The sequence below is a fragment of the Halichoerus grypus genome, chromosome 1 (genome assembly GCF_964656455.1).
Source record: "Halichoerus grypus chromosome 1, mHalGry1.hap1.1, whole genome shotgun sequence".
In the NCBI taxonomy this organism is placed as follows: Eukaryota; Metazoa; Chordata; class Mammalia; order Carnivora; family Phocidae; genus Halichoerus; species Halichoerus grypus.
Window position 1 is genome coordinate 88,484,059 of NC_135712.1, and position 25,369 is coordinate 88,509,427.

The 25,369-nt window shown below is 35.4% G+C and overlaps 1 protein-coding gene across 2 annotated transcripts in view; it reads right to left on the minus strand.

Annotated features, from left to right (window-relative positions):
- NAALADL2 (N-acetylated alpha-linked acidic dipeptidase like 2) overlaps positions 1-25,369 on the minus strand; it is a 1,303,067-nt gene that overhangs the window by 21,912 nt on the left and 1,255,786 nt on the right. The gene's annotated exons all lie outside the window — the stretch shown is intronic.

Consider the following 25,369-nt stretch of genomic DNA (forward strand, 5'->3'; position numbering starts at 1 on the left):
ACATGTATATATAAATTTGTATACATATATAAATAGATATATATATTTGCAAATATGTGTGTATATACATATATAAATATACATGCATACAGAGAAAGAAAGAGAGAGATTGGTATGCAATCTGTCCCACACTGGACTATGATGAAAAAAGTCTAAATTTTATGTTCTCTTCCTAAATCATATAATTGAATAGGAAGCTTTTTGTTATACTACAAAAAACTCCATTTATTAGTAATACAAATCAATAAGAATGGAAGACAATGCAACTAAACAAATGTTTTATATTCTAATAGATACAAGGCTATTTACATTGTTTTATGGGCACCAAAGTAATTATGTGAAAATAGAAAACCCTACATTATTTATAGGCTGTAGAACAATTTCATAGCAGCCCGTCTTGGTATCTATTCTCAAATTACTAACACTTCTTCCCATTTTTCCCAACTTTAATTCTCATTATAATTACTTTATCAAAATAGGACTTTCTTTACAGACATACTAATTATACTACTTATCATCATCCTACTTGATTTCATACTATGAGGTCATCTGGATATGCTCAATGCTATAAAGGATCCACTGTGATCTTTGCCTTGCTGAGGGAGGAAGGATAAACTAAAAAGGGTAACGTTTGAAAAGAAAATAGGTATCACATTCAAAAAGTAACTACAACAATAAGGAGAAATGGAAAAATATGAAGGAAATACTAAATGGTCAGTATAAAAACCATATCTATCTGAGTCTAAAATCCATGCTCTTTCCCAAACACTAAGCTTCTTGACCCATTACCACTTCTTAGCTCCAGGATTTGGAGCTCATTAAACATATTTAATTCCCTGAAATTCTCCTTCTTCATTGGTAAAATAGGATATATTACTTACAGTTATTACTTACAATTATTATAAAAAATTAAATGAGCTAAAACACGTAAAGTGCTTAGCTAGTGCCTGGTGTATACAGTAAATATTTTATAAATGGTAGCTACTATTACTTGACATTTCTGGGTTTCTCCTCCCTCACCCCTCTTAATTCTCAACTGACTTTGTCCTTAGTATCATAGAACTGTGAGATCACCAGATGATTTCTCCTGCCCGGGAAAGAGTTCATCCATAAGGAACTTTCAGGGAACAAGGGAAAGACCAGTGTAAGGGTTTACCAAGATATAGATCACCCCATGAAAGAGTCTGTACCGAGAAAACCACTTGCCTTTTTATATTTGACCATACCTTTAACTATTGAAAATGCCACCCATTCACTTTTGTTATAATCACTCTACTTTCCTAGTGCTGCTTTTTTTGCAGTAAATATATTTGAAAGAGGAAGATTATTTTACAACATGTATGCAGGTCAGAATAATTAGATAGCTGATAGGGATGACATACACACGGACACATACACACACATGTTTGTGAAAATATATGTTATTAAACGTTATTTTAAACTATTATGGAAAATGTACCTTGGTACATTGGTAAACTAATAAAAGCAGGCTCTTTGTAATTTTTAAAGGATCATGGTAAATTAATGAATAAGAATTTCGTATTTTCTGACTTGGAGTATGGGAAGAGATCCAGCTACTGGCTATGAGAGGTACTAATGAGGGGACAGGTTTCTTATGGTCTGGAGGAACTAGAACATGAATTTGATGAATTTCAGAGAGGACCCCAACTACTCATGTTTTGCCAAGAACCCCAGGCTAAACTTTGTTGATTTCTTCTTGGTGCAACCATGGCATGTGATTAATGGTTTCATCACAGCACTCATCACACACCATTGTTACTCTTTGATGGATACTTGTCTGTCCTTAGGCAGAATTCAAGAACAGTTTCTTGTTCATTGTGTATTTATCCATGTTTCTAACAAGTAGATATGGAATAAATTTGACTACATAAATCAATAATGGTAGTAATAACAATTGCTAATATTTGTTGAGCATTTAATATATTATAAGGCATCAGAATCTGTCATCCTAAAACATGCCACTTTGGAATAAGAATTATTTTGAGCTGAAGATAATTGAGAAACTATAGACACAGAAAAGTTCTCTATCCTCTCCAAACTCTCAATCACTGGAGATGAATCTAGATCCTTATCAGCCCAGAGACAGCACCAAGAGGAATATGTATAACAAACCTTACTAAAACAACTCTGGTCATCTATTAGTTTTTCCCCCTTATTACCTTCCTATACAGTTTGTTGTCCTTGGGAGCCTAAGACCCTTTTATTTGAGGGTCTTGTCTCTTCTTTACAAATTTATTGTTCTTCGTTAAGATTCTATATAAGCCCACATTCTAACCACCCCTTCGAGTTACTCATCACTGAGTTTCTCTACTGTGCATGTGTGCTTCACATCTTAATAAAGTCTGTTTGTTTTTTCTCTCACTAATCAGTCTTTTGTCAGTCTAATTTCCTAGTCAGAGAACCTAGAAAGGTAAAGAAAAAAATTTTTTTTTCTTCTTTTCCTTATAATATATTTAGCAATATTCTAAGCATTTTACATATTTTAACTCATTTAATCCTCAAAACAACTTAATGCAATAGGTAACATTAATATATCCATTTTATAGAGAAAGAAAATGGACACAAAGATTGGCTTGCCCAATGCCACACTACCTTTAAGTAGGAGAGCCAAGATTTAGAAATGTACATGATTGAAAGGGTTTTAATTTGAATATCTGTCTCTGTTTTCGGACTTCTATTAAAAACATATTCCAGGGGCTCCTGGGTGGCTCAGTCATTAAGTGTCTGGCTTAGGCTCAGGTCATGATCCCAGGCTCCTGGGATGGAGCCCCATGTTGGGCTCCCTGCTCAGTGGGAAGCCTGCTTCTCCCTCTCCTACTCCCCTTGCTTGTGTTCCCTCTCTCGCTGTGTCTCTCTCTGTCAAATAAATAAATAAAATCTTAAAAAAAAATAAACAAAAAAAATGAAAACATATTCCAAAAAGTACTATACTTGAAACTCATGGCTGACAGGTATATAGATAAAACTTCCAAAGGAAATAACAAAATAAACTTTTGCCAGCCTGCCAGTGTTGCAAACCCCACCTCACTATAGCTTACAGCTTCATCAAAAGGAAAACAGCAAATAACTGTTTCTCCCTATGTAATGACAATGATTCCCTTTCAAAATCAACTTAGATGGTCAGGGATACTTGCCTGAGGATGTTTTCTAACAAAAGAAGGAGTTGATCACTGATACGAAACACATCTGTTCCCACCCTAAACAATTAAAATCTGTGTCTCTCTTAATGTAACAACATCATCTTGAACCAGCAGGTATTTTTAGAGCATAATAAGGATATTGTTCTAAAATCAAGCAAGAAATAAAAAAGATAAAACCATTGTATATGTGCTTCATAATCTCTCTCTTCCCTTCTTACCTATTGTATCTCTATTAAATGCCTGCTTCTTTTGATACAAGAAAAGAAAGAAAAAAAAAGAAACATCACCCAATTGAGATTTTAATCATCGAGAGACTTGTAACATAAAAGTTTTCAAAGAATTTACCTGAAGTAAAATTGATATGAAAGTCTAATCTGTAGATTTTTGGATAACTGCTTAATTTAAAGGGAATACAACAGGTAAATTGAAGAAAAAATCTGCTCAGATAAAGCAAGCAATTGAAGATATAATGAGGAAACTGAGACAACTAAAAGTCGTGTCCACTGTACTAAGCATGAAATCATTTCCAAAAGAGTCCAATAGAGAGATCCAAACTAATAAGGACCGGAAAAAAAAAAAAAAAGATTGCATTTTTTTGTGTAGAAGTATTGGTGATATGGAAGAAATAACAGATTAGAATGGTGTAGGGGGAGAAGCCCATGTGACAGGATTAAAGAATAAATGGTGACACAGGCAACAAGGAAGCAGACCTAAATGGAGGCAGGCAAGCATGGGAGTACAGAAGAGTTGATTGGAGGACTTTTTATCTGTTTTAAGGTATGTCTTGGGAGTAGGTTTTCAAAGGAGGGGGTAGACATCACTGCAGCAACCAAGATTAATTAAAAATGTGCAGAATATGAGGTTGAGAGATTTGGGAAAACTGATGGATCAAAGCCAGGAGGGTAAGAGAAGAAGAGATCAAAACTAAAGGTGACCAGGTTAGCTTTGGCAAGGTTTGGAAGTCATCATTTTATCTTAGAAAGGAGAGGGAAAAAAAGATTATATAGTAAGGAATAATTAAGGGATGAACAAAAGCATTGGAAGTGGATGTGCTAGTTCAGTTAAAGCAATTTAGCATTTACTTGCTACTGTTCACTAAGAACTCCAGGTATGGAAATATCCTGCCCACACACTGCTGAAGCTCTCCCAGTCCACAGGGCCTCCCATGGTGCTGGCACCTTGGTACTTCTCAATCGACCTTCGTGACATCCTTGCATAACACACTGGGGTTAGGTGCATGTGATTCTTTCTGATGTGGTATCCAGAGCAATTTCATTGCAAGTGGAGCCTTGGATGAATTCAGGCTAACAGATGTTGCAAATTAGCAGAGGAATGTGAAAGAACCTTCTAAAGAGGATGGAAAGAGAAAATATTTTATCTTTGAATCATCTAGTTCTAAGCATATGCCCAGATCAGAATAGGTACATAAATGAATTAATGAATTAATGAATGAAGCAAATAGCCAGCTTGTTTTAGTGAGACTCTAGAGAAATCAGATTCCAGTTTTCAAAGTTAAGTAGGTACAAGGTGAATTTTGAGTAATCTAAATATTAATATTCCTACAAGTAATTTCACCTAAAATATATTTACATTGTTCAAGGATAAACAAAATATTCTTTTGTTCTATCTTATTCAGCATTACAGATGAGTAGATTTATATTCAACTAAAATATTTTGAGAGTTTTTGAGTTTTGTTTTGATTAATACTTCATTTACTCCTATGGTCTCCGATATTTAACTTTTCTTTTAAAATTTTCTTTACCCTATATTTGTCATCCACCATCACAGATACCACCAACAGAATCACCACCGTGGTTGAGGGGTGGGGTGAGAGAATTTCTTTAAAAAGGGGGGTGCTTATTACTCTCTTGGAAGTTTTATAAGACTATACTGCTGTGAGTCAATTCAAATGGATGGGGTGTTTCATCTACAAGAAAAGATGTAGGATCCTTGGGAACATCTCTTGATCTATAGAATATAATATGAGTCACATATGTAATTTTTTATTTAGCTCTATTAAACTAAGAAAAAAACAGGTGAATTAATTTTACTATATTTACCGAACTCAATATTATCATTTCAACATGAAACCATATAAAAGTGACTGATGTGATATTTTGCACTTCATTCTTACTTTTTTTGTAGTAAGTCTTAAAATCCAGTGTGTATTTTATACTTCTAATATCTCAACGTGGACTAACTATATTTCAAGTTACCAGTACTCTCATGTTGCTAGTGGCGACCATACTGAATAGCATAGACCTAGAAGTTCAGATTACATAATTACAAACTATTTTTAAATTAAACAGCTAATTATTTGAAACTTTTTTAAACTTTATTCACGATATTTTTGTTTCCCTATGAACAAACCAATGAGTCAAACTTATCTCTACTTTACTGTATTATTAAGCTCTATATAAATATCTGATAACAGATTAGGAAGAAGGCAGACATTTTAAAAAATGATTACTAAAAAAAATATTCCAAGGTTTTCTTTTAAAACAAATATAAGTAACAACTGAAATCTGAAGTAACAGTTTGTTTCATAACATCCATGTAAGTCAGGCAGTTGGGGGTAAAAAATATGTGGCCTGGATAAATAGGTGTTGTTTTTGAGTTACAAGACTGCTTAAAGGTAGCTTATTTTAAGTTTTTTTTAGTATTTTAATAACCAAAAAATCCCCAAAAGAAATAAATGTCGTATAATCTTATTGAAAGAATTTAAAGATGCCTTCCCACAGCTGAGGGCTTGCATCACATAATTCAAGAAAGAGTAAGGATAAATGACCACATTATCAACGCCTGAAATAATGGTGTATGTTAGAAATGTTGACAGATCTTTCATTGTAGCAGCACAAAGTGTGCTGCTATGTGCACCATGCATCATCGATAAATAAGAATTTAGGATGTAGTTTTCTGCCTTGACCTTCAAGCTCCAACTGTGTTTTGATCATCAAGAGTCCATAAATAATATAATTTACAATCTCTGAAAAAAGACTATGTGGACACAATAAACCACATATGTTACCTGGGGGAAAGGGAGATATATAGCTAGCCTCATGGCCTCAAATTCAGTCAACCTTAAGACAAAACTCACTTATGTTAACACATCACTTTTCAGTCAGTGCCAAGTAGCTAATGTTTATCTTCAGTTCTATTATTTATGATCTTATAATGTAGGTTCATTTTAGAGAAACTTAGATACCAGCCTAGTAAGTCTACAATATTTAGGTCTCAAAGGTCTCTTAGCAAACTTTTTTTCTGATTATCAGTATAAGATGAATATCCCTGAACTACGTGAAAAGTCAAAAAGTACACTCTCCTGTACAAGAAAGGGAAAGCTCAGCTAGAGATGATTATTTATGTATAGTAATATTTCTACTTACTCTGAGATCATGCTTCTAGAACATAACAATCAAGCTAAAGTAAGCTATAATAGCGTCTGGATGAATAAGTAACCATCACAAGACGCAAAAGACTGTCTATGGAGGGAGGTGGAGTAATACTGAATAACTGAGGCAGTCACCAGCAGGTTCCAGCAGCTCAGCACAATGACATCAATTAGAAGTACTAATAAAAGCAGTAGTAAACAAGATAAACAACAAAACATGGAACTATTCACCCACTTTTCTAATTTGCAGCGGCAGATCATCTGTAGTTATTTGGTCATTGGGACAAATGACTCAACAGTCTTTGAGGGCTTTGTAATATTACAAGAGAATGCACAACTTCCATGACTCTCACTGGACAAGAGAATGCTACATATTATTACATATGCATATTTTGAGAAACAAACTGATACCTTTTAGAAATGTTTTCTTGAGAAATTCCCTTCCACGCTTCCATTCCCATCTCTTATAGATCAGTCTACTAATTTGTAAGATCCTACTGAATTACCACCTCCCCATGATTCTGCCTAGATCCTGCCCAGATGAAGAAAACAAAAACCAAAATCACTCTTCTGAATAACGGCAACTCTGTTTCTTTCTTAGGATATATTACTTTTAACTTTATTTGACAGTTATTTTTAAAGACATTTTATATCTGTAGTGGATTATAAGAATAGAGGAAACACTAAACTACCACAGAGGTTGCAACAGTAAGAAGGGGCCACTAATCCCAAGGATATGGAAAGGTTGGAATTATTCAATCTTAAAACCTCAAGGAGGTGTCCTATGAAGCCGAAACTCAGACTCTGAACAGAGGTCACTGCTCAACTATTATTAATGTCTTTGAGCTCTGGGGTGGGAACCTGTGAAACTGGGATCCAGGCCTATGAGGAAGGGCTTCTAGACAGTTGGTGCTGCTTTCACTGACGAGGATTGAGACTGGTTTAGTTTATGCTGGAAAAAGTGCAGATGAGAATTAACTGCTGCTACTAAAGTGAACTGTCACTACCAGGGTGAAGAAGCCTTGCTAGAGTGTCCGTGACACGAGAAGGAAGCAAAAGCAAGAATAAAATGCAAACAAGACACAACATCTCTTCCTCTTCCAGGTTCCCATTTTCCCTTAGTGCCTCCCTAATCTGACTAAACCTAATCTAAATTGTATACAATTTAGTGACTCTAACAAGGAGTCAGTCTGGACAAGCAGAGATGTGGTTTGCAGATTCCCAGCTCCAGGTTCATGGCATAGTAGTAACAGGATGGGGTTGAAACTGAAAGGCTAAAACTTAATAACTGGCACATTTACGGACACAAAGCTATTGTCTAATCCACACTCGTATCCTTTACATTATCTGGTGTAGTAGTCCGAATGGTGGCCCCAAAGATATGTCCACGTCAGAATCCCTGGGACCTGTATACATATTACCTTATTTGGAAAAAAAAAAAAAAAAAAAAAGTGTTTTTGCAGGTGTGGTTAAGTTAAGGATCTTTATGTAAGAAGATCATCCTGCACTATCTGGATGGGCCCTAAAAGAGAGAGATGGAGAGATATTACATAGATATACAAAGAAGAGAAGAAGGCAAGGTGGAAACTGAGGTAGAGATTGGAGTGATGTGGCCAAAGAAAGAAAATGAATGCTGGCAGCTACTAGAAACTATAAGAGGCAAGGGATGAATTCTCCCCTAGAGTCTCTGAAGAGAATATGGCCCTACTCAAACTTCGATTTCAGACATCTGGCCTCCAGACCTGTGAGAACATAAATTTCTATTGTTTTAAGCCTGGTAATTTGTTAAGACAGCCACAAGAAACTAATAAACTTAGTTTATGCTTTATATATAAGAGATACTTCATATAATTTATAACAAAGAGACAAAATAATAATCATAAAACTTTTAATTTACTTAGAGGAAGTTTCATTTATTTAAAACATTTACCAATATAAAATATCACTAGCAGCCTGAGAGCAATAAAATTTGACTAAACCTAATCTAAATTGTATGCAAATTAATCATTTAACAGTTAGAAGAAATCTGACTTTATGGATTATCAAGGCTCTCATTTGGGACTTATAGTAATACATAGAAAAGTAAACATTTTCTGAAATAAAATGAAATAAAGGTATTCATCAACCTCTAGAAATTAATCTGGAAAAATATTTTGCTATTTTTTAATTCTTTATTTCCAATGTCCAGAATGATTTTCTATTCATTCGATATTCCATTTTCTTTAAAAGATTTTAATTATTTATTTGAGAGAGAGCACATGCACACAAGCAAGGGGAACGGCAGTCAGAGAGAGAGAGAGAGGAAGAAGCAGGTTCCCACTGAGCAAGGAGCCTGACTCAGGGCTCGATCCCAGGACCCCAGGATCATGACCTGAGCTGAAGGCAGACACTTAACTGATTGAGCCACCCAGGCACCCTGATATTCCATTTTAGAAAGAAAAAACTGGCACTGTAATCAGCTTTGAGAAAATGTCTACTCTTTATTTTTTCAGAACTGTCCATTTAATTTCATAGTTCATAGCTAAGAAAAGGACATAATTGGGAACATGGGGAATTTGCAACAACTTTCAGAGAGAGTACTTAACATTTGGTGCATATATTACTTTCTTTCCTCCTAAATTTGTGTATCTGACAAGGCTACATTTTGAATGATATTCTGTAAAATTAGATTGAGTTAGCATATCTTCCAAACCCCCTAGTGGAACACATGTAAGTTTTGATTAGAAAATGAGACCTACTATGATTAGCAATAAAAAAAAAAAAATTGGAGACACTTTAACTGGCACATTAGGGGGCTGTTCCTTCCAAAAATATTTGGCCATGTTTTCTCCCATTTCAAATTATTGTATAAAGAGCCAATTACTATTTGCATGTAATTATTTCTGGATGAGAAAAAGACGGCAAGGTAAATTTTTAGTCTACATTAGGATTAGCCAAATATAGCCAGACAGTTACAAACAGAATTTCTTCCCAAGACTTCCATTTAAAGTGCTTACCAAAAGTAATCTCACCTTCTCAGTCACATTATTTAAGCTGCAATCATAAGAACCCCAATTAGAAAACAGAGAATCTCATTTGGTCCACATCATAGCTATTAAAATCCACTGCTCATGTATGAAATCTGTAACTCATGATCCCTTCCCTATCTTTTATCCTCACATTTAATCCATTACGAGGTTCAGTAGATTCTATCTCCAGACTATTTCTACTTCCATCAATATGACCTTTGGCAATGGTTAATTTTATATGCCAACTTGGCTAGGCCATGCTGCCCAGTTGTTTGGTCCAACACCATCTATATGTTACTCTGAAGGTACTTCGTAGATGTGATTAACATTTACAATCAGTTGACTTTAGGTAAAGGGGAATATCTTGGTAATGTGGATGAGCCCCATCCAATCAGTTGAAACACTTAAGAGCAAAAACTGAGATTTCCTGAAAAAAAAAAAAAAAAAAGCAATTTTGCCTCAAGACTGTAATATAGAAATCCTTCCTGAATTTCTAGCCTACCTTACAAATTTCAGATTAAGACTGCAACATTAACTTCTCCTCGAGTTTCCGGCCTACTTGCCCTATGGATTTTGGACTTTCCAACCTCTAAAATTGCATGAGCCAATTCTTTAAAATCTATCATCTATCTATCTATCTATCTATCTATCTATCTATCTATATCTATCATCTATCCATCCTATTGGTTTTATTTCTCTGGAGAACTCTGACTGATACACTTAGATCATTAAAATATCACATCATTTTTAATCTCTCCATTTCTTCCATTACTTCTATAATCCCCTCTCCACATATCTGATAAGAATAGAAGATAGATGGATAGATATTCAAACCAACAGACAGAATTATGTTATCCTCTGCTTAAAATCAGATTTCAAATGCACCGAAAATAACATCATGGCCTCTAGGCCCTTGTCTAATTCTTCAGTCTCAACCCAAGTTGCTTTCCTCCAATCCATTTCGCCATCTTAATAAAAAAGTCCTGGATTTTTTTTTCTTTCTTCTTTTCTTTCTTTCTTTTCTTTCTTTCTTTCTTCTTTCTTTCTTTCTTTCTTTCTTTCTTTCTTTCTTTCTCTCTTTCTTCCTTTCTTTCTTGTTATTATTATATTAATATTATTATTATTATTTTGTACTTCTAGACACTTTTAAAGTTTGTAATTATATATTTAGTTGGTTTGTTGTCTGCCTATTCTGTTTCTTCCCACTAAAGGGTGAGGTCCGCAAGGGTAGGGTTGATATTTATATTTTTGAGCATGGTATTCTCAGTAGTTCTGGCATTTGGTGCACAGTAAGGCTTTTTTGAATTAATAAATGGAATCAGTAGTAATGGCATTAGTAGTAAACCTAGATAAGTATTTCTGAAGAAGTGGCACCAATTTCTAATTCACAGATTAGAAAGACAGTAAGATAGGAAATGCAAGAAACAAAATATCACCCAGCCCACAGGCATTAGTCCTACAGCTGAGATCTGAGTAGTGGCAAAGGATTAAATAACCATTTTTTTCTGAGATAAAATATATTTTGTTTCTGCTTCTCTTTATTGGTTTGAAATAGGATCATTTTATTCACTTCAACTTTTTTTCTTTCTAATCTTTTATTCTTCTCCTATTGGTGAAGCTACTACTAAAGTGGTCATTAATTTAGTTAAAAAATAAAATGCAGAATGGCTGTAACCAGGTTTTATTGCTTACTAATTTATGTCATTTACCATCTCTGGAAACTTTGGGGAAAAATTTATTTTTTTCTGAACTTTGGGGTTCTTAACTGAAAAATGGGGAAAATACCTACCTCGCTGAGTGACCGGCAGATCAGAAAAATTCTATAGAGAACACTGAAGAAAAAAATGGAACCTTCCATACGTGACCTTGGAGAGTATGGTAGAGTAAGAGAGAGGGCTTTGAAGCAAGAAAGCACTGGGTAAAACTACCAGCTCCCACAATTATTATGTATGTTGTAAAGATCAGAACAAAGCACCAAGTATATTAAATGTCTGATATGACATGTGATTAGTATTCATTTAGAAATTCTTTCTTTTTAATAAAGATTTTATTTATTTTTATTTGAGAGAGAGTGAGCGAGAGAGGGAGACAGCACATGAACAGGGGGAACAGCAGAGAGAGAGGGAGAAGCAGACCCCCCTGCTGAGCAGGGAGCCTGATGCGGGGCTCGATCCTCATGACCTGAGCCGAAGGCAGAGGCTTAACCGGCTGAGCTACCCAGGTGCCCCCATTTAAAAATTCTTATAGGCAGTATCTTTGAGTTTGTAATCTCTGTTTGGCAGAGAAATATATTTCAAATTGAACAATTCCAATAAATGCTGGTGTGAGATATACCTCTACTTCCACTACCACCACCACTAATTGTAGCACAAGGCAGATCCCAGTTCCTCCAAGATACAGGAACAACAGCATAAAAGACCAAGTTGGTTTTTCTGGATCAAGTAGTCAACAATGTTATCAAAGCACAGGAAAAGATACACAACCCAAACATCACACAGGATTTGGAAGGCAGAAGAAGTGAAACCATCCTCTTCAGCAAAGGTTGCAGACAGACGGGTAGGCAGATGGCAGAAAGGAGAGTCAGAGTTTCTCAGAGAGCTCCTGGAGGCACCTGGTACTGTTACTGAAGCTTTTCTTTCAGTTCTGGTAGTTCTTGATTCCATGAATGTTAGTGGAAGCTTCCTTGACCTTTACATCTCTGACACTTCCTATGAACATATAAGCCTCTAATTCTTTCGACTGAAGCTAGTCCTACTTTGAATTACTAGACTGTCTTCTAGTCTTTTCATTAAAACTTATCCGATTAGGACAGATTGAAAGGAAATACTAGAATCCCACCATATGTAATTTGAGAATTTGTTGTATTTTTTATTAGGATTATATCTATTGTATATTAAATTATAGATTATATTTAGCTCTAACTATTTCTATTTCCATTTCATCCTATTGTCCTTATAACTTTCCAGGTTGATGTCATTTCAGTATGGTTATAAATTCACAGCCTCCTTTTTATTTCTGGTCCATGAGATGAAAATGTTATACTGTTGTGACCTTGGTAAGCAGACTGGATAAATAACAAAACCAAACGTAGTGGTTGGCAAATCTTGTGGTGGCCATGGAGAAGGAAGGACATTTGTATCCGTTTCCTCCTCAACTAGAGTAACTCATGTAAGCTGTCATTTGAACAAAATATTACACCGGGGTGGGGTCCAGGAATAAATATGTGCTCTACACAACCGTGTCTATGAGTTCTCAATCCTTCCTACCTGTGCCATCTCCATATGTTGTACCTGCTGCATATTTGTGTGTGTGTGTGGTATAGAGACCTACTTCCTTATTATAAGAATAAGATGTTACTACTAATAATCTAGATATTGGCAAACACAATGATTTCTGGGCATTTGCTCTAGTAAACATGATCTACACCACGATCAAGTACTTTAGTTTCTCTTATGTAGCAAAATAAAATATTATGTGCTGTAGTGGGTACAAAGAAAATTCTGAGCATGATCCTTTCTTTTAATTCTCTTTGCATCATATTAAATCAAGATATTTATATACATGGAAATGCTAAAATATGTTATACTGATAGATGAAATAGGTGATAAAAGAGAAACAAATGCTAAAATGTTTAACATGGTTTCATGCAGAACTTAAATTTTATTATTTTTCTTCCCTCATTGAAATAATTATTTCAATAATTATTTTTAAAGAGAATCAAAAGCTGACTCACATTAGTTTATAAATACCTACTCGGGGCACCTGGGTGGCTCAGTCATTAGGCATCTGCCTTCAGCTCAGGTCATGATCCCAGGAGCCTGGGATCGAGCCCCGCGCCGGGCTCCCTGCTCTGCGGGAAGCCTGCTTCTCCCTCTCCCACTCCCCCTGCTTGTGTTCCCTCTCTCGTTTTGTCTCTTTCTGTCAAATAAACAAATAAATTCTTAAAAAAAAAAAAAAATATATATATATATATATATATATATATATATATAAATACCTACTCAACTAGCATTTCCATTATGTTAGAGATCTGCCTATTTATCTTCTCTGACTTAATCAATTAAAAGAAGGACTCTCATGGAAGTGAAGTGACTTAAAGGATTACCTTATCAGTGGCCTTTTAGGGCTTAAGTCCATATCTCTAAAGTCCTAGTCTAGTGATTCCTTCTCTATATTGCACTGTTATTTATGTAAAAACATTTCTAACTATGATATATGAGATTTAACAGACAAATGTCCCCTCTCTTTTAACTGCATTTAAGATTTATGGAAACCAGAAAGGGTAGGCAATATCTTGGGAAAAAATAATTTTTTTGATTCAGACAATAGGGCATATCTTTTTTTTCCAGAAGTAGGGATAGACTTGGTGCCTCACAGAAACACTTTTGCAAACTTTAGGGCTAGGAGATATAACTGTCAATGTAGAACAAATGAAACTTAAGAAGCACTTATGAAATTTGAGTCTTTTAATATCTGGCTAGATTTGCACCAAAATCTAAACAAATTTATTGGTGACTTCTGAGAAAACTAGGAAGAATTTGGATCAAACATATGCAGCACTACCTAATAGGAAAAGCAGTGGTTTTATTTATTTATTTATTTATTTATTTATTTATTTATTTATTTAAGATTTTATTTATTTATTTGACAGAGAGAGACAAAGCGAGAGAAGGAACACAAGCAGGGGGAGTGGGAGAGGGAGAAGCAGGCTTCCCGCTGAGCAGGGAGCTGGATGCGGGGCTCAATTCCAGGACCCTGGGATCATGACCTGAGCCGAAGGCAGATGCTTAACGGCTGAGCCACCCAGGTGCCCCAGACCAGTGGTTTTAGAGAAAACAAGATAGGTTCAAATCCCATTTATGCAACATATTAGCTTTTCCTAAGTTTCAGGTTTTTCTACCTGTATACATGGGATAATACGACTGATATTGCAATTTTGTTAGAAGTGTTATAGATAATACATGAAAATGTACAGCACAGTCCCTGGTACAAAGTAAATCCTCATCCATGAGGAATATGGTTATTAGTCTTATTCATAATGTTATTAAATATACCATAAAATCACAACTCACTCTCAGACTGGCAATGTGTCTTGTTTTGCAAATATGACAACAGTAATTTTTCTCACCTTGTATAGAAAGAAACCTCAAACCTGAGAAACATTTTTATAAAATTTTAACAGTTGTGCACACATGAATTTCTATTTTGATCCTAGCAGACTAAGTTTTAGACCAATTAGTCTAAAGTGGTTATTGTCAATTGAAATTTTTTAAACAAGTGTTTCAATGTCTAATCAAATTGCAGTGAACATTATCTGTCAAAATGGGATATGTTCTTTGTTTCAATATTAACAAAATGAGCTATTAAAAAAGGAGGCTTGGATTGCAGTATATTAATTTTTGTTTTAATTTGGGAGTTTAGAAGTAGAAACTTTAAAAATATGAAAGGGATACATAATTATGAAGCTAATGTATATGTTTATCATAAAAGAGTAATAGAGAACGTATATAATGATCAACATTATAAAGATTTTGTACATGAGCCAGGTCTTCAATCCTCTTCTGGAAATTTTACATTGTGTAGATTATAAAACTGTATTCATACATAGATTCTTTTGTGCAAGTGGCCGCTATAAAAAATATTTTAAAAGCATTATGGTAATTCTTAATCACTAGTTATTTTTTCATAGTCTAAAGAAATCAGAGGCATTTCTGATAGAATTAATGACAACAGAAACAATGGTCGGATTTTAGCTCCATTCAGATCACCCACACCTCGCCAAAAGAAATAGTACAACCCGAACAAAGTAGTTATTATCCCAATCAAACACTGAACATGAGGTTCTATTAGTATTTATATAGCTAACTCTAATTAAAACACCATGAAAACTGTGTAATGAAATCCTTTATTCTAAAATGTGTTTTTTCTGGGGGGGAGGGGTTGGATTTCAAACTCTTTAAATTCTTTCTTTTTTAAGATTTTATTTATTTAGGGGCGCCTGGGTGGCTCAGTCGTTAAGCATCTGCCTTCGGCTCAGGTCATGATCCCAGGGTCCTGGGATTGAGCCCCACATCGGACTCCCTGCTCGTTGGGGAGCCTACTTCTCACTCTCCCACTCCCCCTGCTTGTGCTCTCTCTCTTTGTCAAATAAATAAATAAAATCTTAAAAAAAAAAGATCTTATTTATTTATTTGAGAGAGAGAGAGCATGAGCAGGGGGAGCGGCATAGGGAGAAGCAGAATTCCCGCTGAGCAGGGAGCCCAACGTGGGGCTCTATCCCAGGACCCTGGGATCATGCCCTGAGCCAAAGGCAGATGCTTAACTGACTGAGACACCCAGGCACCCTTCAAGCTCTTAAAATTCTTAAAATCAAATGTATGTACAGAATACATAGCTATAAACCTGATCATAGGGTGTCTGGGAAGTGTGTTTTATAATAGTTCTGTCTAATGTCATAGCTTGCCTAAGTGTAAACTAGTTCTAACATCTTTCAAAAGCAAAGTTTTGGGAGCTTATGTGTTTGAAAAGTACTTTTAATGGATTGCTTGCTTTGTTTATTCTTGGCTCAAGGCAGAAGCATCTTGACATTTACATTGCTATTTTCCTGCTTTCAAGGATGCTAACAAAAAATGGTATTGGCTTAGATTAGCTTGAAATTGTCCTCTGAACTTCTTCTAGGTCATTCCAGCTATCTTGGAAAGGAATTCCTTTTTTATGAGCCTGCTCCCACATTTTATAAGGACACAAAGTCAGAGACCCCCCCACACAGGTACAAGCAGATGTACACACTGTCCTTCAACTTACAAATAGGTCTGTGTTCCCAAAACTCCTGATTAAGACCATTGTTTGGAACTCACATGAATCCCCCAAAGAAATAATACTATAAACGTAGGTGTTTACATAGCACCCACAGACTATTTAACGGCAATGTAGCTGAAATACCACACATTTAGAAAGAACAATAGGACAATATTACAGTATAACCAGTAGTTTTGTTTTAAGCATCATAATTAGCCTTTAATTTATTTCAAATGATGGTGCTTGAGGATGTTCACTTTCCTAGAGCTCCATTTCTGCCAAGCAGCTAGCATTCAACATTGACTCATGCTTTTTTCCTTCTCAGTTCCCCACACTCTCAAATCAAAACTCAGGTGCATGGGGCACCTGAGTGGCTCAGTCCGTTAAGCATCTGACTCTTGGTTTCAGCTCAGGTCAGGATCTCAGGGTCTTGAGATCCAGCACCCCCCACCTCCACTCTCAGTCAGGGGGAGTCAGCTTGAAGATTTTCTCCCCCTGCCCCACCCCCAACTTGCCTGCCCTCTCTCTCAAATAAATAAAAAATAAATCTTTAAAAAAAAATACTGCAATACAGATGCAATGGATGGATTATCGAATCTTTTCCCCAAAGCCACACCAAATTTCTGATCCTTTGGTAAAATCATCCTCTAATCCCATATAATCAGTTACTAGTGCAGTAATGCATATGTCTATCTGTCTGTCTGTCTGTCTGTATATTTCATTTTTTGTTTTGTTTTTTTTGTTTGTTTTTTTTTAAAGATTTTATTTATTTATTTGAGAGAGAGAATGAGATAGAGAGAGCATGAGAGGGTCAGAGGGAGAAGCAGACTCCCTGCTGAGCAGGGAGCCCGATGCGGAACTCGATCCCAGGACTCCAGGATCATGACCTGAGCCGAAGGCAGTTGCTTAACCAACTGAGCCACCCAGGCGCCCCTGTCTGTATATTTCATAATGGGGAGGGAGAGAAACCCTTATTAGCTTTTGTTGTTTAACTGCTGACTCTTTAAATATGTAGAGACTAAACATGGGATCTTACCCAGATAACCTCTTCCAATGTACGAATGTGAGGCCATGGTAATGTCTTTCACACTCATACATTGCAGCTGTCTATTAATAGAAAATCTTTACCAATCACATTTTTGCTGAGAGCAAATTTAACATCCCATGGTTTTCTATTTGTACACTAAAAGTTTAAAATCAAAGATCTTTCTATGTCTGTGCAGTTTAGTGTAGTCACTTAAAATAAAGGAGAAAGCAGTAGTTAAGGCTTTTCCTATTTCCTATAGGCTTTTCCTATTCCTATTTCCCAGAATTCTTATTTCCTATTTCCTATTCCTATTAGGACTATTTATTTTAAAGATTTTATTTATTTATTTATTTGAGAGAGAGCAAGAGTTAGAGAGCCCAAGCAATGGGGGAAGCAGCATAGGCAGAGGGAGAAGAAGACTCCCCCCTGAGCAGGGAGCCCGATGCAGGACTCGTCCTGGCATCATGACCTGAGCCGAAGGCAGACGCTTAACTGACTGAGCCACCAGGCACCCCTATTTTTAAGACTATTTAGCGTGGTATAGGGGCAAGTGAAGAAAGGAGGTATAGAAACAGAACAGTAGCCTCAAGAACTCATGCCCTTTAAGGGCACCTGGGTGGCTCAATTGGTTAAGCGTCTGCCTTCGGCTCAGGTCATGATCTCAGGGTCCTGGGATTGAGTCTCCCATCGGGCCCCCTGCTCAGTGGGGAGCCTGCTTCTCCCTCTGCCTCTGCCTGCCGCCCCCCCCCCGTGCTCTCTCTCTCTCTATCAAATAAATAAATAAAATCTTAAAAAAAAAAGGATTCTAAAAATTTGTGACAAGGCCAAACATTTTGGGGAAATTTTCTAAAATAAGCTAGGAAGAATGCATATTTTGTAAGATATTAAATTTCAAGCATGCAATGGCTGGTGCCCAAATCTAAAAAGTCGTTCAGACTTCAAAACTTCAAAACTTAAAAGCGAGAATCTGCCCTGAAAGACTACGCTGCTTGCAATGCTGTCTCTTAAACACATAACAAAATGTGGTTTGAAAGAAGGCTTCCCTACTGGAAAAGATTTGTCATTTAGAGTGTCCACATTTATTTTGGAAGCTAACACTATTTTAAATATTATATTCACTCTTTTTAAAAACTGCATGTTTAATTCTATCCCCTCCCAAACTTTTTATTTTCTGTGGGATCTTGTAATTCCTCAATATGGAAGCTTTTAGCAAATGTTTAAGGGAAAGGACTGTATAATAAAACTTAAAAATGAAAGAAAAATTTCACTGTAGTGACCCTGGGGAAAGAGAATGTGTGTTACTGAATTTTTAAATATTTCTCCTTTGGTTAAAAGAGATAATGAGGAAGAAGTTTTGGAATCCAGAACACTATCAAAGTCAGAAGTAAAAACAACAGAATGGAATAAAAGTTACTTTTATTTTGTAATATTTGTATAGAATTCTAGAGTTTAAAAATTATCTTCTCACATTTTATCCTCATTTCATCTAGTGTTATCCCAGTATTATATCTAAATTTATCCTAATATGAATAGACCTTTGAGGTTTTCTATTTTGTTGAGAAACTGACTTTCAGAGTTACTATTTAGCTTGCTCTAAGCCAGGCAAGTAGTAAAAGACAAGTTTTCCAATTCAAACCCCTTCCTACTTTTATAAATCCCAAATCTTTTTATAAATCCCAAACAATATCACTGCTGCATGATGGTTTTAATCCTGAAAGCTATTCTGTGAACAAGTGAGCTGTTGACAGTAAAAGGCAATATTAAAGTATATTGTATGGCAAAAGAAGAAAGGCAATTCAATAGAGAAAGGATAGTCTTTTCAACAGTTAGTGTTGGAACTACTAGACATCCATGTGCAAAAATAATGCATCTGGATATAGACCTGCACTAGTCCCAAAAATTAACTCAAAATGGATCATTGGCCTTTTATAAAATGTAAAACTATGAAATTCCTAGAAGACAACATAGGAGAAAATCTGGGTGAGCTTGGGTTTGATGATGAACTTTTAGATTCAACGCTAAAAGCACAACCCATTAAAGAAAAAATTGATAAGTTGGATTTCATTAAAATTAAAACTTCTGCTTCACAAAAGAGACTGATGAGAGAATGAAAAGACAGGCCACAGTCTGGGAGAAAATACTGCAATATACATATCTGATAAAAGACTCATATCCAAAATATAGAAAGAGCTTTTAAAACTGAACAATAAGAAAGCCAACAACTTAAAAAGAGTCAAAAGACACTTCACTGAAGAAGTTACATAGATGGAAAATAAGCATATGAAAAGATTCTCAATATCATATTTCATTAGAGAATTGCAATTAAAATAATGAGATACCTTTACTCATCTATTAGAATGGCTAAAACCCAGAATACTAACAACAAATGCTGGTGAGGATATGGAGCAACCAAAAGTTTCATTCACTGCTGGGGGGGAACTGCAAAATGCTACACCCACTTTGGAAAACAGTTTGGCAGTTTCCTACAAAGCTAAACATAGGCTGACAATATGACCCAGCAGTTGTGCTCCTTGGTATTTACCAAAATCAGTTGAAAGTGTACCTCCACACAGACCTGCACACGAATACATACAGCAGCTTTATTCATAATTGCCAAACGTTGAAAGAAACCAAGTGCCCTTTAATAGGTGAATAGATAAGCAAACTGTGGTATATCCATACAATGAAACATTATTCAGTGATAAAAATAAGTTAATATAGAAAAGACTCAATCACATTGCTAACTGAGGAAGCCAATCTAACATACTGTATGATCAAATGATAGTACATTCTGGAAAAGGAAAAACTGTGGCGACATGAAAAAGGCCAGTGGTTGCCAGAGGCTCAGGCAGGAAGGAGGGAGAGAAAAAAGGTGAAACATAGATTTTTAGGGTGTGAAACTATTCTGTATGATACAGTAATGGTAGATACACATCATTATACACTTATCAAAACTCAGAGAATGTAAAATACAAAGAGTAAACCCTAACATAAACTATTAGTACTAATAATGTTGTACTCATCAGTTAATGTTGTACTCATCAGTTAATGTTGGCTCATCAACTGTGACAAATGTACCACACTAGAGCAAGATGTTAATAATAGGAATAACAGTGAAACTGTGCCTTGTGGGTGGGGGAACTGTGTGTGTGTGTGTGTGTGTGCGCGTGAGAGAGAGAGAAAGGTTATATGAAAATTGTATGTTCTGCTCAATTCTTCTCTAAACCTAAAACTGCTCTAAAAAAGACTTCCTTTCTTTCTTCCTTTTTTTTTTTTAATATATTGTAGTAGAGAATGAATAGGTTCACTGGGTCAGACTGCTTACTCTGCCTTTGCAGAATAATAACTACTGGGAGTTAAAAAGAATCCAACAACAAAATTTGGGACACAACCCAAATTCTAAATGAAATATTTAGGTTTATACAATGAACTTCTGTCAACAACTTTCTTGAAAAGCAAATTACTTTTGACTTCCTCCTTGTATATTTGATGAGAATTGTCATAACACCATCAGGTTGAAGAGTGAGATTCTTACATGAATAACATCTCTAAAGTTTATTTAATGTTAGAAAAAATGAATCTTGTTCACCAAATGTTCTTTTATACGATGTAATTAACAATTTTATCTTTACTCCATATGGTTATCATTATAATCAATTTTTCCATTTTCTTAAACTGCATATGATCTTGTCACACCCATTTTTGTACTTTGAACATTTCCTCCCCCATAAAGGAAGAGCTTACAAGGATTGAGAGTAGAAATTCTACTGTAATTTTGAAATTTTTGCTTCAAGAATATTTAGAAATACGAATTCTCTACTAAGAGAAAACATGAAATAGGATGATTTGTTACATATTTCAGAAATGAAGTAAAAATTCATGACAATCTTGGGATAAATGTCAGTCAGATAAAACAAAATGAGGCTATCTATTTGCATCTATCTATTTAAATCTATTTGCCATTGGCATATATATAAATTAATAGGGCCAAAGAGAATAATGGCATACATGTATTTCTTCAATAACTGTAGCAATAGTTTAAAATAATGTCAAAATATTGAACCATAAGCTTTCAGTTCGAAAGTTTGTTATGAGTTAGAACATTACCATAATCAACATTTTGAAGCTTGCACACTGGGGCTGGGATACAAGTTATACCGTAATCATATCACTAATAGGAAAAAGAATCACTTTCTTAACCATTGTTAACTCAAGACAAGATCAATATTTCCCTTTCCACTCAAAATGTATGATAAATAAATATTATTGAAGTGGTAATGCAAAGTTCTCTGGACATATACCTTAGACCATAGGGGTCTTCTATAACTAGTGCAAGTGCCAAGGAAGGCAAATGGTGAAAGTGTTTATTATATCATGATATATAAAACTATATTCTTAATGTATGATTTTTATTAATTTCTGAATTTTTCATAAATTAAAAGTGAGGGAAATTTTTATATTCTAAAATATAATTTACCTATTCTGATTATGACTTTTTAGTAATGCTGAATTTAATAATGTGGCTTAATTGTTTCTTTAGCCGGTATTATACCTACCATACACTATATTTTACTTAGTTACCTTGTTTGTTCTATTTCTCCATCCCCACCTCTGGAATATAACCACATCGGAGCAGGTGTTATTAACTTGAGGCAACTTCTATGTCTCTGGTGCTTACAAGAATGTCTTAAAGGTATCTATTGCAATAAGTTAACATTTTCCAGAGTCTTATACTGCAGAGTCATAGTGTTAGAAGAAATGATATAAGGATTTTATTTTATTTTTTAAAGATTTTATTTATTTGACAGAGAGAGAGACAGCCAGAGAGAGAACACAAGCAGGGGGAGCAGGAGAGGGAGAAGCAGGCTTCCTGCAGAGCAGGGAGCCCAATGCGGGGCTCGATTCCAGGACCATGGGATCATGACCTGAGCCAAAGGCAGATACTTAACCATCTGAGCCACCGAGGTGCCCCAATATAAGGATTTTAAATGAGAATTTTGAGTTTAAAATCATAAAGGAAAATCACCAAATACCAGAACTAGGAAAGATTTTTTATTTTAAACAGGTCTCATTCTACCATCTCATTTTATAACTGTAGAAGCTAAGATGCAGAGAGATCAAGTGTTTTGTCAGATCATAGAATGTTGGTACTAAAGGCCACATTAAACCTCATACAGTCAAAATACTTAGAGCTACTTAGGCTGTGCTTTAATGCATGCAGTGGTAGTGAACTCACGATCACTGGCGAGTTCACTACCCTATAAAAGCATCACATTTCATCTTTTAAGAACACTATTTGTCAGAAACTTCTTTCTTAGATGTAATTGAGATGTGTATTCCTATGCTTCGATTCTTTAGTCCTAGTTGTGTCCTTCAATCACACACAGTATGTCTAGTCCAGGGTATTTTTAATGTTATATGTTATATATATATATATATATATATATATATATATATATACATGCACAAACACACACATGTAAAGTGATGTAATGCAAAAGTATAAATTTGATGTCCTTTATGAATGAGAGCTTCAGGCCAAATAGTTTTCCTGTCTCACTATTTGTCCAGTACCTCTTTGCCTCCTGCCTTTTCTCACATACTCACATGCATATATACACACACGAGACATAAATACACACACATATGTTAAGCTGTTATACACATACGCACATTACATATGCATCTATTACACAGAAAGGCGTGTGTATTTATATTTTGTGTCTTGTAGAAAAATCAAAAACTTAAATAAAAATATATAAAATAAGTTATAATCTTTCAAACTCCGTTTTCCCTCTCTGTTTAATTTCTACTATATTAGGAACCATAAAATAAAAACCATGTTGTTCTTCTCTCATCCTCTAAAAGCCAAAATTGAATCCCCCTTCCATATCAAAATGGATTTATTAAAGTATCTATTAAATTGCTAAAATGTTTCTAGAAATCACTCTGTTGTGACTCTCCAACTAATATCTCTAATCTGGTTGTTTCCAGATCCATCTAAATCCCACTCTCCTCTGAATAGTAAACTTATTTAGCTCTCTCTTGACAGGGAGCTTCTAGAACTAAACGCAATACTCTAATTGTGGTCTTACTAGGAAGAATAGTATAAGCTTATCTCCTGATTCATTTAAGAAAGTGTATTTTTCCCAATACAACCTATAATTCCATTTGGTTTTCCCATAGCCATATCATGTCTGACTCATATTGAGCTTAATGTCAAAAAAAATTTTTAGTCATTTTCTATATGATACTGCTAAGCCATTTTCCTTTATTCTATACTCATGCAGTTGAAATTTCCTTTGGGTAGGAGAATGGTCCTCAAATTGTACATATAATAATTACTCATATAACTACACGTAATAACTGCATTAAAAAATAGCATCAACTGTTTCTTTTGCTGTGCAAAAGCTTTTTATTTTGATGAAGTCCCAATAGTTCATTTTTGCCCTTGCTTCCCTTGTCTTTGTTTCTAGGAAGAAGTTGCAGCACCTGAGGTCAAAGAGGTTGCTGCCTGTGTTCTCCTCTAGGATTTTGATGGACTCCTCTCTCACACTTAGGTCTTTCATCCATTTTGAGTCTATTTTTGTGTGTGGTGTAAGGAAATGGGCCAGTTTCATTCTTCTGCATGTGGCTGTCCAATTGTCCCAACACCATTTGTTGAAGAAACTGTCTTTTTTCCATTGGACATTCTTTCCTGCTTTGTGGAAGTTTAGTTGACCATAGAGTTGAGGGTCCATTTCTGGCCTCTCTATTCTGTTCCACTGATCTATGTGTCCGTTTTTATACCAGTACCATACTGTCTTGATGATGACAGCTTTGTAATAGAGCTTGAAGTCCGGAATAATGATTCCACCAGCTTTGCTTTTCTTTTTCAACATTCCTCTGGCTATTCGGGGTCTTTTCTGGTTCCATACAAATTTTAGGATTATTTGTTCCATTTCTTTGAAAAAAGTGGATGGTATTTTGATAGGGATTGCATTAAATGTGTAGATTGCTCTAGGTAGCATTGACATCTTCACAATATTTCTTCTTCCAATCCATGAGCATGGAACATTTTTCCATTTCTTTGTGTCTTCCTCAGTTTCTTTCATGAGTATTTTATAGTTTTCTGAGTAAAGATTCTTTGCCTCTTTGGTTAGATTTATTCCTAGGTATCTTATGGTTTTGGGTGCAATTTTAAATGGCATCGACTCCTTAATTTCTCTTTCTTCTGTCTTCTTGTTGGTGTATAGGAATGCCACTGATTTCTGTGCATTGATTTTGTATCCTGCCACTTTACTGAATTGCTGTATGAGTTCTAGCCAAACTGTGGAAAGAGCCAAGATGTCCATCGACAGACGAATGGATAAAGAAGATGTGGTATATATATACAATGGAATATTATGCAGCCATCAAAAGGAATGAAACCTTGCCATTTGCAACAATGTGGGTGGAACTGGAGGGTATTATTCTGAGCGAAATAAGTCAATCAGAGAAAGACATGTATCATATGACCTCACTGATATGAGGAATTCTTAATCTCAGGAAACAAACTGAGGGTTGCTGGAGTGGTGGGGGGTGGGAGGGATGGGGTGGCTGGGTGATAGATATTGGGGAGGGTATGTGCTATGGTGAGCGCTGTGAATTGTGTAAGACTGTTGAATCACAGACCTGTACCGCTGAAACAAATAATACATTATATGTTAAAAAAAAAAAAGAAGAAGAAGATAGCAGGAGGGGAAGAATGAAGGGGGGGACATTGGAGGGGGAGACAAACCATGAGAGACTATGGACTCTGAAAAACAAACTGAGGGTTCTAGAGGGGAGGGGGGTGGGGGATGGGTTAGCCTGGTGATGGGTATTAAAGAGGGCACGTACTGAATGGAGCATTGGGTGTTATACGCAAACAATGAATCATGGAACACTACATCAAAAACTAATGATGTAATGTATGGTGATTAACATAACATAATAAAAAAATTAATTAAAAAAATAAATAAAT